Genomic DNA, 17,583 nt, shown 5'->3' with positions numbered 1-17,583 from the left:
AATTTAAGGGGGTCTGAATACTTTGCATCCCCACTGTACATGTATAATTATTTGTTTTTCTTATATGCTCATGACATGCGTGCAACATGTAGAGCAAAAAATCTTCCTGTGACTCCTGATTGTGACCCAACCACTCCATGAACTTAATTTTCTGTGGATAGTGCTACCGGTTACATTATACCATATCTATTATTTTCTAGATTAATCCACTCTAATTGGAGTTGTTATTTGAGTCCTCAGGGTCAAATGTTCTATGTCATCATTTTTATGATGTGTAAACGTTTTTTATGTTTTACATAAGCTTTTTAACTTTATCCAATTAAAAATACAATTTTTTATCTTAATTTGTGTGCCTACAAGTCCATTTTTGTAATTTCCAGTTCTTCTTCAAAGATTGGAAAAACGTCGCCTGGTCTGACGAGTCTCGATTTCAGCTACGACATTCAGATGGTAGGGTCAGAATGTGGTGTAAACAACATGAAAGCCTGGATCCATCCTGCCTTGTATCAATGGTTCAAGCTGGTGGTGGTGGTGTAATGGTGTGGGGGATATTTTCTCTGAACAATTTGGGCCCCTTCTTACCAACTGAGCATCGTTTAAATGCCACAGGCTACCTGAGTATTGTTGCTGACCATGTCCATCCTTTTATGACTATAGTGTACCCAACTTCTGATGGCTCCTTCCAGCAGGATAATGCACCATGTCACAAAGCTCAAATCATCTCACCACTGGTTTCTTGAACATGACAATGAGGTCACTGTACTCCAATGGCCTCCACAGTCATCAAATTTCATCCAATGGAGCACCTTTGAGATGTCGTGGAACAGGAGACTCTCACCATAAATGTGCAGCCGACAAATCTGCATCAACTGCGTGATATTATCATGTCAATATGGACCAAAATCTCTGAGGAATGTTTCCAACATCTTGTGGAATCTATGCCACGAAGAATTAAGGCAGCTCTGAAGGGAAAAGGGGGTCCAACCCGGCACTAGCAAGATATACCTAATAAAGTGTATTTTTAAGGTAGCTTTTGGCCAAAGTTCAACTTTAAAGCTGAACTCCAGGAACTCTGAAAGCTCTCCCTTGCGGTGGGGCTGAGCCCACACTACAAATGTTAACTGCTCAGTAGGTCTAGGGAGCATAGAAAAACAGATTTACTTACCCAAATCCTTGGCACCTACAGGTTTCTCTGTGCTGCTAGACCATTCTCTGTAGCCTCAGAGCTCTGTCTGCCAAGGATGTGAAGGATCGGGTAAGTAAAATAATGTTTTTTATCATCCCTGGACCAAACAAGCAGTTAACCCTTGCTGTGTGGGCTCAGCTCCCCTGCAAGAGAATGTTCAGGTTTCCCAGAGTCCAGTTTTAACCCCTTTGTGCCTTATGCCGCGTACACATGGTCGGACTTTTCGGCTACAAAAGTCCGACAGCCCGTCCGACAGACTTTCGACGGACTTTTGGCGGACTTGCGGCGGACTTGCGGCAGACTTTCTAACGAACGGACTTGCCTACATATGATCACACAAAAGTCGGACGGATTCGTACGTGATGACGTACACTGGACTAAAATAAGGAAGTTGATAGCCAGTAGCCAATAGCTGCCCTAGCGTGGGTTTTTGTCCGTTGGACTAGCATACAGACGAGTGAGTGGATTTCACGACGGGCTTCACAGTGACTGATCACAGCAATCAGGTGAAGGGGTTAAAGAATAACTCCACTTTTGTTGAGAAAAAACAATCCCCTCTGAGTGATCAATGTACATTGCAGGAATTTTAATTGCTCTGAAATAATAGCTGTTTGTTTCACCAAGTCTTTTGCAGCCTGAATCTGAGTGGGAGGGACTATTTCATTAACCACTTTCAATCCAGGCCAATTCTGACATTTCTCTCTTACATGTAAAATTCATCATTTTTTTGCTAGAAAATTACATAGAACCCCCAAACATTATATATGTTTTTTTTTAGCAAAGACCCTAGAGAATACAATGGTGGTCATTGCAACTTTTTATCTTACACGGTATTTGCGCAGCAGTTTTTCAAACACGATTTCTTTGGAAAAAAAAAACAGTTTCATGCTTTAAAAAAAAAAAACAAAACATTAAATTTAGCCCAATTTTTTTGCATAATGTGAAAGATGAACAAAAACATTATATATGTTTTTTTTTAGCAAAGACCCTAGAGAATACAATGGCGGTCATTGCAACTTTTTATCTTACACGGTATTTGCATAGCAGTTTTTCGAACACGTTTTCTTTGGAAAAAAAAAACAGTTTCATGCTTTAAAAAAAAAAACAAAACATTAAATTTAGCCCAATTTTTTTGCATAATGTGAAAGATGAAGTAAAAATCCCCATAGGCGACATTTTAAAATTTTTCACTGGTTACATGTTTTGAGTTACAGAGGAGTTCTAGGTCTAACATTATTGCTTTCACTCTAACGTTCGCGGCGATACCTCACATGTGTGGTTTGAACACCGTTTTCATATGTGGGCGGGACTTACGTATGCGTTCGCTTCTGCGTGCGAGCACACGAGGACAGGAGCGCTTTAAATTTTTTTTTCTTTTTTTATTGTTAAATTTTATTTTTTTAATTTGACACTTTAAACAAATAAATAACTTATGATCACTTTTATTCCTATTACAAGGAATGTAAACATCCCTTGTAATAGGAATATGGCATGATCGGTCCTCTTTACAGTGAGATATGGGGGTCAATAAGATCCCACATCTCACCACTAGGCTGGGAAGCCTGAAATAAAAAAAAAAAAATTAACGATCACGTTTTCCCAGCCAAGGCGGCGCCATTCATTTGAAGGCCAGAGGTCATAACATCGCGCCCGGCCTCCGAACGATCATAGAGACACCGGCGACCATCTGGTCCACCGGAAATCTCTATGATCACCATCCGGGGCCGACCAATGGAAGCAGTGAGTCGGTAGAAGCACCGAAGGGCCGCGGGGAGGGGAGGTCCCCTCTCACCGCCCGTAAGAACGATCAAGCGGCGGAACAGCTGCTATGATCGTTCTTATGGTGTAGAGAATCGCCGGCACTAAAAGATGATATCTGAATGATATCTGTAGCTGCAGGCATCATTCAGATATTATTATTATTTTATTATTATACAGGATTTATATAGCGTCAACGGTTTACGCAGCGCTTTACAATATAAAAGGGAGACAATACAGTTATAATACAATAAGCTACAAGAGGATTAAGAGGGCCCCGCAAAGTCAAGGACGTCCCTGGACATACCTTGGGCGGGAAGTGGTTAAAATCCCCCGGTACACTCTCACTGTTCTAATGAGAAAAGCTGCAATGTCCGCATCCTTTTAGAGATGGTTAACCCTTAAGGAGTATCTCACCAAAACTGAAATTTCTAATGCATGGGATGCATAAAATTCAACCTGTATCTTAGTGCAGACTTATAGGAAAATTAGTGAGCCAATCACACAAATAGGAAATTATATTTCTGGGGGTGTATTGTACACAGTGTATAGAATGCCTCTAGGTTGCCATAGTGCACTGAATTTTACAGAATTTTTTTTACAGGAAATGTAATATTTAATAACATTAAATTATATAATGGCTTGTGTAGCACTTGTACATTATATGCTATAATATTTTTTATATTTTTTTTGCATGAAAGAAAAGATACCTTTTAGGCATTGTGACAGCAATCAGCCCACTGAGGTGCAATAAGTGTCACTCAGTACCATAGAAAGTACTTGAACCAGTAGGCCAGTATAACAGCCAGGCAACTAGCATTTTCAGGAGCAGTAGTAGCAGCCCCTGCACTTTAGACATGACAGGTTCACTTTAACATACTTGTAAAACTTGTAGTTACTGTTTATACATCATTACTAATAGTGTCCTAACAATAACACATAATAAATATATTAGTCTACGGGTTTACAATAGCAACTTGCACATAGATGTGAACCAAATTCTCTCTTTCATTTTCAAACCAAATGACAGTTGTGACGAGAGTTGATTCTGAGTGGCAACACAGACAGTTTTTATTTGCAACTCCTATTTACATGCTCAGTGAGCTCCTGATCCTCTCCTTTGAGTTCCCGTTAGTTGTGGTCATGTGCACTGCACTATGCGCATTAAAAATCACATAGTCCATCTTCTACATAAAGTAGGGCCATGGAGAATGAATACAACCAACCTCTAAAAGGAAGGCAGATCATAGCAGCAAAAACAAAGGAATTTGGAGATATGTAGAAGGCTTAATACAATAGAAGGGACTTTTTCTAGTTAAGAAAACATACATAAATAGAATTTTTCCTTGGGGCCAGTTCACACCACTATATGTACTGTAGCTACTCTGTGTCATCCATAAAATGCAAATCCTTTATTAGCTACATAGTGAAACACAACTGTGACAGGCTTACGCGTTTCGGCTCTAGCAGCCATCCTCGGGTGCTATGTAGTAGGCTGCTACAGCTGAAACACGTTAGTTGTGTTTTACTATATAGCTAATACAGATGTGCTTTTCATGGATGACACAGAGTAGTAGCCAGCTTGAATTTACTACCAAGTGTGGAGACACTTCAGCCAGAGCTCCGACCTGGCTACAGGAAGATGTATTTGCGGTTGAGTGAGGGTAGTTTGCTTTTTCACACCACAGTTCCCTTGTTCCCGATGTGTTACTGCATGCGCTAGACATGTTTGGTTTGTATTGCTATGAATCGAAATGTGGACACAATTTTCCTTATTGGGAGATTTGGATGTATCTGAATATCCAAATAACAATATTAATGAATTTCAACAAATCTAAAATAAATTATAACAAAACAACAATTCATTCAATTCATTTGGATGTTTGAGGCATCCGAAGTAACAAATGATCTGAATTGATTTGTGAATAGCTGGTTGTTAAGGAGTGGGTGGCCGCCGTGTCCTTAACAACCATTACGCATCTGCTGTCAGCGCGATTCCCCACTGACAGCAGAATATAAATAAACATGTGCCGTCATTAAAAAAATGGAGTCTAGTATAAATTTTAAAGGGGAAACCCCATGCCAAAATGAAAAAAAAATTTTGTAGGGTCCCCCCCCCCCAAAATCCATACCAGAACCTTATTCACACATGCAGCCCAACAGGCCAGGGAAGAGGGGAAAAAGCAAGTGTTTCCCCCTTCTGAGCCATACCAGTCCACATGCCCTCAACATTGGGGTGTCCTTTAAGGGAGAGGGGCTCCCCCTAAAGCACCTTATTGCGGCGTCTGCAAATGGGGGGGGGTTTACAGGATCGTGAAGCCCCTTTTAACAGATACCCACCCATGTGAATGACTAGGGGTACATAGTACCCCTACTTATTCACCCAAAAAAAAGTCAAAAGTAAATAAAAACACTAACACAGTTTTTGACAAGTCCTTTATTTATTTTAAAAAAAAAGTCCCCTGATGTAAAGCCAGCAGCAATCATGATGAACACCGGTCACAAACGGTCAGTTTTTCCACTCTTTTTTTCTTCATCTCACTTGTGCATGTGCATCCCAGTGCATTTTTGATCCATGCTAATGCTTTTTTTTCTGCATTTTGCTGCTTTCCAGATGCGTTCCATACAGAAAAAATGCAATATGTTCTACTTTTTTTTTACTGCACTGGTGTGAACTAGGGAATTTAAAATACATGGAAAACAATGTGCATGCTTTTTAATGCAGATAAAAAATACACTGGACTGCAACTGGTGTGAACCAGCCCTTCAGCCCTTTAACCAGAGTTTAGTGTCACTTTAAGTATTGCAGTATTATACAAAAAAGCATTAATCATCAATTTATAGCGTCACCTTTATCAGGCCCTAAGGGTGTTCCACTGAGTTGTGACATATATATAAAAATATGCAAACATTTATGTACATGTTCAGTTATGAAATATAGAGGGGCAGCTATCATAGATATTGTAAAGGCTGCACTTATAGCAGTAAGCTTGTGAAACCTGGCAAGTCTAGCAATAGACTTGAAGCTCAATTGGACACTGCCGAAATTGAGCTGCACATGAGTAGCTCTGTTTACGTGCCAAAGAAGACTGAGCAGGCAGATAGGGTTATTTTATTGCAGAAGAAACATTTCATGTCTACCTGCTCATATGTTATTTTAGTTCTGGGACCAAAAGAGGGCACAGATCAGAAGCATTATGTTAATGGTACCAATGTACACTTTTTGTAGGACCGATTTCCATTATTGGAACCCAATGTAACGAAATTGGGGAAAGATTAGAACCCCAACTGGGTTTCAGCTGCTATTCGGGGCTCCGTTAGAGAGTTTTGTCCTCACTTACCGTCATGGTGACAATGGTTTTACCAGACAGGAAGTGAGAGAAATTTGCAACACAGACAGAAACAATAATGTTTTGTCCAACTTGGACCAATGTAAGTATGTATGTGTCATACCTGTGGGATCCATGTGAAAGCTGGAAATCACTGTTGTAGGCACCGCTGCTACAGAGATCTCCACCAGCTTCAAGGTTGTTCACTCAGCACGGGTGCCAATCAGAGATTCCCCAGTGACTGCAAAGGGTTCTCTGATTGGATGAGATGGAGATTGTGACGTCGCCACCCAGCCTCTCCACCTCATCGAATCAGGAAATGCATTGCATTCATTGAAGAATGCAAAGTGTTCCCTGAAAGGCATTGGTGCTGAGCGGGAGACTCCTATATTCACAATGCAGTAGGGTAGCATCTTGGCATAGGACCTGGAAGCTAGTGGAGATCACTGTAGTAGTGGTGCCTATTACAGTAGTTTCCAGCTTTCATGGGGATCCTACAGGCATAGCATATACATACTTACTTTAGTCCAAGTTTGAACAATGTAACTATGTAAAAATTGCCATACCTGGAAATCAACTTTTATTACATACAGTAAATTTTTGGCAGTAACCACCAGAAGTTTACAAAAAGCCTAATCCTGATCTAAGTCAGTTCTTGGTTCATCCATCACTGAGGCCCAATATCACTTCACAATTAATTTTTTAATGCATATTTGCTTTTTATTTAAATAAGTACTATGTATATTTAATCATCTATGACATTTCCCAAATTATTTTTTTTCTCCTACTAAGCCAACCTATAAATAAGAAATTAACACTTTTAAAAGCTCCAGGGAAAACCAAAACTGGTGTTCAATTGGGGAACTAGCTTTTTATCTATCTCTTATAAATGGCAATTTGAAACTCAGATTCTCTTTGATAGTGTTTGTTAAAAATATTTAAGGTGAGCTCTAAGGTAGCTACTATATGTCTGAATCTCATTGTACTTAAAGAGGAAGTCCACCCCCCCCCACGAAAAATTAAAAGTCAGCAGCTACAAATACTGTAGCTGCTGACTTTTAATTTACTGTATGGACACTTACCTGTCCAGGGAGCCCGCAGTGTCAGCACCCCAGCCGATCTTCTTCCTTTGGGTGGTTGGGTACCTTGTGCTGGATCTACACCCAGGTAAGTGGGATTTAAAAAAAAGGGGGGGGGGAGGCAGGGAGTGTAACATTCTGCTTTAATCTATTTATTATTTCAAGAAGGCATTTAGAATGAAATACCCTATTTTAGACTGAATTGTGCTTACTGGTTTCTCCCACTGACCTCACCATTCTGACTGTGTCCTGTGGGGATGCTGAGGTTAGCAGAAGGAACCAGTAAGGGACACAGAAGATCAACATGACCAGAAGTCTCAATGTCCCAGATGACCTTGGGGGACAATTCCTTAGTAATAGAGTGGGTTTTCAGGATTCACCCTTTTCTTTTCTTTCCTTACTGGCTGCATTCCTTTTCAAGCTTGTATTCCTTTATCTTTATCTGGTGATCACCCAGTAACACACCTTCTGTTTTAGGGTGGCTACATTTACTCCACTGTATCCATGAAGGAGCAATGAAGTCACCCTTGGACAGCAGCATTGCCAATCAGTGGAGAAGGTAGTGTTAGATGGACTAACAAACAAATGGCTACTGCCTTCACCTATAACTGGCCTTTGCAGCAAGGAGCACATGGAAAGACAATGTATGTAAAGAAAAGCCAGAGAAATTCTTGGCTCTACTTACTGACGAGCCCGCTAACCAGCCAAGCTGTCCTGTCTAACAGTATGCGTTAAAAACAGGGGTTTAGTTTGCACACATTTGCAAATAAATGCAAAAGCTACACCACCCCGTCAAGGTATTCCAGTATCTGTAGTGCTAACTCTATACATTTTTGAAAGCCTCCATAGTAGAAGCACATGGATAATAATGGATAGAAAGTGTGCAGGTGAGCCTGGAGGGAGCCCATCTCTCCTTAAAGGCAAAGGGGCGCACTGGACACCCAGCATATAGCACCATGGAAGGAAAGGTGTCCAGTACGTCCCCTCACCAATATTTCAACAGTACAAACAAATGGTAACTGCCCCCACCTTTAACTGGCCTTTGCAGCAAGGAGCACGTGGAAGGGCGACTCATGTCAAACAAACACAAAGAAATTCCTGGCTCAACTTACCCACCAATCTGCAACCAACCAAATTGTCCTGTCTACAGAGCCACTTCATGGCACCCCAGTATCTGTAATCCTAACTCTAATGGCGCGTACACACGAGCGGACTTTACGGCAGGGTTTGCCTGGCGCACGGGATTTCGTCGGACAATTCGATCGTGTGTGGGCTCCAGCGGACTTTGTTTTCTCAAAAGTTGGACGGACTTAGATTTGAAACATGTTTTAAATTAATCCGTCGAAATCGAGTCCGGTCGAAAAATCCGCTCGTCTGTATGCTAGTTCAACGGACAAAAAGCCACGCTAGGGCAGCTATTGGCTACTGGCTATGAACTTCCTTGTTTTAGTCCGGTCGTACGTCATCACGTACGAATTCAACGGACTTTGGTGGATTGTGTGTAGGCAAGTCCGTTCATTCAGAAAGTCCGTCGTAAAGTCCGTCGAAAAGTCCGCCGGGCAAAGTCTGCCGTAAAGTCCGCTCGTGTGTACGTGGCATAAGTTTTGAGAGCCTCCACAGTGGAAGGAGAACTAGTTAGATGGACTAGTAGATTTAGATGGTCGTCACTTAAGTGACTATGAATTGAAAGCCCTGCTCCAGCTAACACCTATCATTCACAGCAAAAGTTGTTTTTTTTTTGGGAGGGGATAAAGGTTTTACATAAGTTAATAAAAGCTGACCATTGTAAGCACCCTTGTCAGTGGTAAATGGTTTGTCCCAACACCCTTACTGCCACTTTTACTCGATAGCTTGGTAATTTTATATTTAGGCCATAGTGTCACTTTAAAGGTTTAGTTCACCTTTATTGAAAAACTGCCTTTGCAGATAAGGGGGTATGTAGATAAAAAGAAACTGTGCAGCTCTGACTAATGTTGAAGAATGCCCTTGTTATACGTGTAGGCCATTTACGTACCTTCTGAAGCCTGACTGGAATACTTCCGTTACATTGCTAAGTGAGGCCTAGTTGATACTGTACACGTCAACCATCATAGGAGTGAGCTTAAAAACTGAGCTGAGAGCTACTGCATCAGGGGAGGGAAAGAGCATGTAAAGGGGTATAAATCCCAAGAAAAAGCTTATTGTTGTGATGGTGGAGGTGAGCAGTAACAACTAGGCCTCACTTAGCAACCTCCTAGCAGCATCTTGTGAGTATTCCAGTCAGGCTTTGACTGGAATAGCCTATATCTATATCAAGGGCATTATTCTACTTTTTTTTGTGAAGGAGAACTAAACCTTTACCATAGCTGCCAACTGTCCCGGATTTCCCGGGACATTCCCGGGACATTCCCGGGACTTGGACTTCATTCCCGGATTTGTGGTGTCCCGGGAAATGTCCCAAAAAATCCAGTTACCGTTTTCGAAACCGCCGCCGCCGCCGCCGCTAGAGGTCGGCGGCCGGCGGAGACATTGTCTCCGCCGGCCGCCATTTTCTGGAAGTTCAGGAAGACGGCTGGGGGGGGCTAGACGAAGCTTCTGCGTCGCCGCCCACCCCCTGCCCCGCTCCGCCTCGGCCCGCCCCGCTCCGCTCCGCTTCGGCCCGCCTACCCCCCGCCCCGCTGCCAGTCTGATATGGAAAGGGGCAGGGGTTCTAGCCATGCTGCGGACACACCTCTGAGGTGGGGGGGAGCGCGCGCACCGCTGTGGGACACCTGATGTGAGTGGGGGGGGCACTGGGGACACCTGATGTGAGTGGGGGGGGCACTGGGGACACCTGATGTGAGTGGGGGGGGCACTGGGGACACCTGATGTGAGTGGGGGGGGCACTGGGGACACCTGATGTGAGTGGGGGGGGCACTGGGGATACCTGATGTGAGTGGGGGGGGGCACTGGGGATACTTGATGTGAGTGGGGGGGGCACTGGGGACACCTGATGTGAGGGGGGGGCACTGGGGACACCTGATGTGAGGGGGGGCACTGGGGACACCTGATGTGAGGGGGGGCACTGGGGACACCTCTAGAGCCACGCCCATTTAAACCACGCCCACAATTTCGCGTAAACCACGCCCATTTTTCGCCACAAAAGTGTCCCACATTTTTTTTTTACAATGTTGGCAACTACGCCTTTACATTAATTATTTCTTTTGATTGGTCTCTGTTTGAGGAGCATGCCTGTGATCATTGACTATTTGTAACATTACATGGTACTTAGGTATCAATGAATCTGATCCAAATAAATCAGAAAAGTTTTCAACTGACTCAGTAGGTATGAATTGCTGGCTAGCCTTGAAATTTATGTGAGAGCAGCAATCTAATGTGGGCCTCATTGATTGTCATAATTAACCCTGTCAGTACTGTGCAAGCAAATCTTCATTTTTAATTGTAACTAGATTTTAACACAGTCTGTCCTAACATTGGGTTATTGGTGTAGAGGCTGGGCTTCCTGCATTGTATTGTTATTGAGGACAGACTTGGGACCGACTCACTTTACAATTGTGCAAAAAACCTTTCAGTCAGCAATGACATCTCCTGCTGAGAAACATCGATAATATTTTATTTTTAAATTTTTGAATGCATGCTGTACAAATGGGGACACATAACAAACATATAGCGAGTTTTTCTTAGATTTGACTGCAAAGATAGAAATATAGATTAGGCTTCATTTGGGCTTTAACATGGAAATGATTATACACTATATTGTCAAAAGTATTGGAACGCCTGCCTTTACATGTCAATAAACTCTCATGGCATTCCAGTCTTAGTCCGTAGGGTTCAATATTGAGTTGGCTCACATCTTTGGAGTTATAACAGCTTCTGGGAAGGCTGCCCACAAGGTTTAGGAGTGTGTTCTATCAGGTTGAGGTCAGGACTCTGTGCAGGACAATCAAGTTCTCCACCCCAAACTCGCTCATCCACAAAATATTGCCAAAAGTATTGGGTCACCCCCTCCAAATCATTTGGTGGAGGGGGGATTATGGTGTTTTTCAGGGGTTGGGCTTAGCCCCTTAGTTCCAGTAAAGGGAACTCTTAAGACATCAGCATACCAAGACATTTTGGACAATTTCATGCTCCCAACTTTGTGGGAACAGTTTGGGGGTGGCCTCTTCCTGTTCCAACATGACTGCACACCAATGCACAAAGCAAGGTCCATAAAGACATGGATGAGCGAGTTTGGGGTGGAGGAACTTGACTGGCCTTGACTCAACTCGATAGAACACCTTTGGAGTGAATTAGAGTGGAGACTGCGAGCCAGGCCTTCTCGTCCAACATCAGTGCCTGAGCTCACAAATGCTGTTCTGGAAGAATGGTCAAACATTCCCATAGACACACTTGTGGACAGCCTTCCCAGAGTTGAACTGTTATAGTTGTAAAGAGTGGGCCAACTCAATATTGAACCCTACAGACTAAGACTGGGATGCCATTAAAGTTCATGTGTGTGTAAAGTCAGGCTTCCCAATACTTTTGACAATATAGGGTATCAGTCCCTATATGCAGCATTTATCATATCTCACTAATCATGTCAAACTGGTCTAAGAACATGTGGCTTTCCAGGAACACCTTACACCGTAGTGTTTATGGCATCACATGTACAAAGCAGTGATTTATACACGGTATATGAGAACTTGCACGTCTGTCATGCTATACTATCTTTACACATTATTACAATAAATGAGTAGACTACTATTACAGGAAGGTACTCCTTAATTAGAGACAGAAAGCACTTTGAGAACAGATTCCCTCACATATGCTTGTGAATGTTAAAGTATGAAGCATGAATTATAATATTATTCTTCTTTTTCATTTGTAGATAACTACCACTAATGAATTCTATAAAACATGGCTTAGTAAGGACACAGTAATTGTGTATGAAGATGACTTCTTTACGAAAGCGTTTACAATACAATTGAAAACCCTTAGGGCCCCTTTACACATGTGCGGTGCTTTAATACACACATTACGATAAAACAGCCTATTATTTTGAATGGGTCAGCATGTGGGGAGTCACATGTTTGCATTGCAGTTCACTGTTGTACAAGTGTGTTTTTCTTTACTGCGTATGTGCTTTAATGGTACCAATGCATTAACATGCGTTGCAAAAATGTACAGTAAAACATGCATTTTACCCCAATTTTCCAAAGTCTTTAGGCTGCTTATGTGGCACTCTGAATCCTCTTCCTCCTCAGTCTTCTCCCAGTGATAAGAAGTCCTTCAGATGGAAGAGAGTCTATGAGGTGAGATAGTACTGATACTGAGTATACAGTACAATGTGTACTGTAGTGCCCTCCTAGTTCAATTCAAATGACCAGACTGAATATCGAACAGGGAAGGGAGTAGCCAATCCCTGTGGAGGTGTGCCCAGATGGTGGCTGGACTGCTGTTAAAAATAGTCTGGAGCCCTAAGGTGATGGTCTTTTCTCCCCCTGTGGGGATGGATCTGTGAGCAGGGGGGCTGCTTGCTTTGGGGTCATATGGATTAGATGCTGGACTACATTGCAAGAGACTGAACCTATAGACTGACTACCAGGATCCAGTGAATAGAGCCTCTTTTCTGCACTAAAACTTCTTTATGGTCCCCAGTCTTGAAATGTGGACTGTTCCAGTCTGCCTCTACCTGTGCTCATACTACTTCATGGTCCCCAGCCGTGAACCTCGGACTGTTCCAGTCTGCCTCTACCTGTGCTCATACTACTTCATGGTCCCCTGCCGTGAACCTTGGACTGTTCCAGTCTGCCTCTACCTGTGCTCATACTCCTTCATGGTCCCCAGCCGTGAACCTCGGACTGTTCCAGTCTGCCTCTACCTGTGCTCATACTACTTCATGGTCCCCTGCCGTGAACCTCGGACTGTTCCAGTCTGCCTCTACCTGTGCTCATACTACTTCATGGTCCCCTGCCGTGAACCTCGGACTGTTCCAGTCTGCCTCTACCTGTGCTCATACTACTTCATGGTCCCCAGCCGTGAACCTCGGACTGTTCCAGTTTGCCTCTACCTGTGCTCATACTACTTCATGGTCTCCAGCCATGAACCATGGACTGTTCCAGTCTGCCTCTACCTGTGCTCATACTACTTCATGATCCCCAGCTGTGAACCATGGACTGTTCCAGTCTACCTACAATAGTGCTACTGTGAGTGTCCTTTGCCAACAATACATGATATTTTGGAATATCCCATATCACCCCAACACACCTCCCAAGCTCTGCTAGCAAAAAAACTTTAAAAGGGACTACACCTAAACTGATTAATGAGCCATTTGAGAAATGACTTGTCTAATCTACAAAGGCCCCTCCAGTGGTAGTGCTACATATAATAATTGGAAGTTGCCCATATGATGCCCCATCACGTAGCAGGTCCAGGAAACCCAGCATTCAAAGCATGGTCCTCTGACTTCTGGGTTGAATGATGTTGCAAATCATTCATTCAATCTAGAAGACTGAGGACATCTTGTTTCAGAGAAGAAGATCTGTGTGGGACAGCTCCCTACTGAAGATGAGTATTTCAGCCCAAATCCAGCAGGCAGCACATGCACTACAAGGGTTAGCTGCTCATTTAGGTCCAGGGGGCATAGAAAAGAAAATGTACTTACCTGATTTTCTGTGCTACTAGATTGTTTCCCACAGCATCTTCTTCCCCATGCTGCAGCGTTTAAAGGTCCTGACATGATCAAAACAAATACAGGGTCCAAAGCTCTACAATGGATGTGATGATGCCAAGCAACAATGCACCACCGGAGCATGGGGAAATTCCATCTGCCAGGGGAGCAAAGAATCAGGTAAGTAAAATGCTTTTACAACACCCTAGACCTAAATATGCAGTGAACCCCTTCAGTGAGATCGCAGCCCCACTGCTAGGATACATTTTCAGATTTCCCTTGTTTGGGATTTAAATTAAGAGCAGGAAAGCCTTTGTTAGGTTATTATTGCTCCCTATAGTGTTCCTAAGCAGGAGGTTTCACCTCACTTCCTGGCAGAAAAGGAAGTAACAGAAAATCTCTCTAATGGGAACACAGACAAAAAAAAAACATTTGTTAGTAGAGTGGGGAAGGGTTATAACTTATGGCAAAGTTATGCCTATGCCTTTCTGTCCCCAGGACTAGCCACTCTTCTTCTTCTATCTATTATACTTTTGAAGGCCCTGGAGCACCAGGACACTGTAAACGCCCACAAAATGACCCCATTTTGGAAAGCAAACACCCCAACGTATATTCTACGAGGCATAACGAACATGTCATTTTTTTCCAAAAGTTTTTGGAAAACATAGAATGGAACGCATTTTTTTAGGGGGCAGAGCTTGCCGAAGATCATGATGGCTGCATGAGAGCGGAGCTCTGGAGACATCGGGGACACACTTAGCAGCCAAAAATAGTTGTAAGCATCACTGAATTGGTTAGTGGGCACACAATATTCCAAGTTTATGTCCCAGTATTGGAGACACTCTACTAAGCTAAACTTTTTTTTCCCCGTCAAGTTTGAGTAGCTATATTCTACACCCAGGTCATAATGACCTATAACTGTTTTTTACGTTTCTCTTAACTATTTTGATTCTCCAAATCATTTCCTGTTTATGTTCGCAGTTAGATATGTAGGTATCACCCTGTTTAAATGGACCCATGCTGGAACAAGTTCACATATTCATGATCAACTTGGAGACGTCATCCTCTATGGAGCGGCTTGAAAAAGCTTGCCATCTGATGTAAGTGTTACATACACATGCTGTACCCACAACTCCCACTTTATATATCACAATGACAATCACCTTTCTAACCATTAAGCCAAGGGTCTTAATCACCCAGCAAAATGGAAATCACTGTGAATAGAAGCAACTCAATATAACTGCGTTATTCTTTGTGCTCAGGATTCAGAAACACATTTCCATAGTCAATCCATGCCCAAATGTACCAACCCCAAATTTCCACATATCTTTACTGCAAATGCCACAGCTAAAAAACAAGGGGTACTAACAGCTATAAGGGACACAGATGCCTTTACATTACATAAAGTACTGGCAGACCCTCAGGGTCAGTACCTTATTCTGATATGTGACATTAACTCTACCACCTATACAGTGGTCAATATCTATGCACCTAAATCAATCTCACTTTTTACACCAAGTTCTCAAAAAAAATCCACCAGGTTCAAAAAGGCTTCCTCCTGCTTTGTGGAGACTTCAGTCTTCCCCCGGACCCCAAGATGGACTCTACTACACAATCCAACAGGCACCAGTACTCGCTACAACCACTGCTGTATACTTATGATCTCTCTGATGCTTGGAGATGTCTCAATGGCAAGGAAAGAGACTACTCTTTTTTCTCTACGCGCCACAGAATCTATACAAGGCTTGATCTGGCTTACAGACAAATGGTTATTATCCAAAATTAAAACATCAAGGATCAATACCATCACTGCCTACCCCACTTGTCAGAGGAACAAATAGAGAAACCCAACTCCCCCTTTTCAGAAGCAGAGATCATTTATTCTCTACCTAACAATAAATCTCCTTGGCCTGACGGCTTTACAGGGAAATACTTCAAAACGTTTATAATATCGGTACTCACCCCATATCTAGCAGAGGTTTATAACAATGCTGTCACCTCCTTCTCTTTCCCCTCCGAAATGCTTAAGGCATTGATTGTAGCACTACCGAAGCCCGGGAAGGATCCAAATATACCTCAAAATGCATGATCTATCTCACTGCTGAACGATTTAAAAATGGATTCTAATCTTCTAGCTAACAGATTAGTGGACTTATTGCCATCTCTCACACACCTGGATCAATCTGAGTTTACAAAGGGTTGACAGACAGCAGACGCAAAAAGATGTCTGATCAATATTATACATCTGGAAAATAAAACAAGAACGCCTTTTCTGCTCATTGATTTGGACACGGAGAAGGCCTTCGATAGAATACACTGGGATTGCCTGGCACAGGTGCTTACCCAATTTGGGTTTGCAGGTCAGATCTACCTGGCTATCATGGCACTATATACAACCCCATCTGCTCAAATGTACATTTCAGGTATGCTTTCCACCCCATTTAAAATAACTTATGGGACATGCCAAGGTTGCCCACTCTCCCCACTTATGTTTAACCTACTAATGGAACCTATGGCCACATATATTCGTTCCCATATAAGCAGATTTAGGATGATACACACACCATAAGTCTCTTCGCAGACAACATCATCCTAATGCTTACCAACGTTGAATCTTCCCTGGCTTCAGTTCATCAAGCGTTACAGCTATTTAAAAGTGGGGGTTATTTACGAAAGGCAAATCCATTTTGCACTACAAGTGCACTGCAAGTTCAGTTGCTGTAGATCTGAGGGGAACATGCAAGGAAATAAAAAAAAAAAAAAGCATTTTAGCTTGCACATGATTGGATGATAAAATCAGCAGAGCTTCCTCTGATTTCAGATCTTCCCCTCAGATCTACAGCGACTGCACTACCAAGTGTACTTGCAGTGCACGTAGTACAAAGTGGATTTGTCTTTAGTAAGTAACCCCCAGTGTCTTATTACAAGGTCAATGAGACTAAATAGTATATTTTAGATCTAGGATTCTCTAATAAAACTAAACAAGATATTTTTAAAGATTTCCATATACATGGAAGGAAAAGGGAATCTCCTATCTGGGCATTACCCTTACTCCTAAAGTGTCTGAACTGGTCAAAGAAAACTATATTCCCTTTATGCAGTCTCTCCACACCAAGCTGGAGAAATTGGCAAAATATGAGTTATCTTGGCCAGGAAGGTTGGCAGCTTTCAAGATGCAAGTGCTCCCACAATTACTATATCTCTTCAAAACGCTGCCAATTCCTGTTCCTAACACCTTCTCTTCCATACAATCCACCCTATTTATGGGTGGGGAAGAAGACACGTTGTGCATTCACTAGACTTATAAAATGTAGAAAAGCAGGTGGTGTATGTAACACACACATACAAGACTACTACACAATCCTCATCCTAGCACAACTAAAAGGATGGTTTACCCCATCTCCAACTACCCTGTGGGCAACATCAACAACATCAGCAACAACATCAGATTACAGGTGGAAATCTCTATAATTATCTCATCTCCAGTCCCTTTCTTCCATGATCATACCACACCATAGGCCCTACCATTCAGGCATTTATAAGAGGCATGGTTTAACTACTCTAAGGTTCCCACTCTCAGCTCCTTCACCTCTCATGCCGGCT

This window comes from Aquarana catesbeiana, linkage group LG12 (assembly GCF_042186555.1).
Source record: "Aquarana catesbeiana isolate 2022-GZ linkage group LG12, ASM4218655v1, whole genome shotgun sequence".
In the NCBI taxonomy this organism is placed as follows: domain Eukaryota; kingdom Metazoa; phylum Chordata; class Amphibia; order Anura; family Ranidae; genus Aquarana; species Aquarana catesbeiana.
This window is presented reverse-complemented; position numbering follows the sequence as displayed.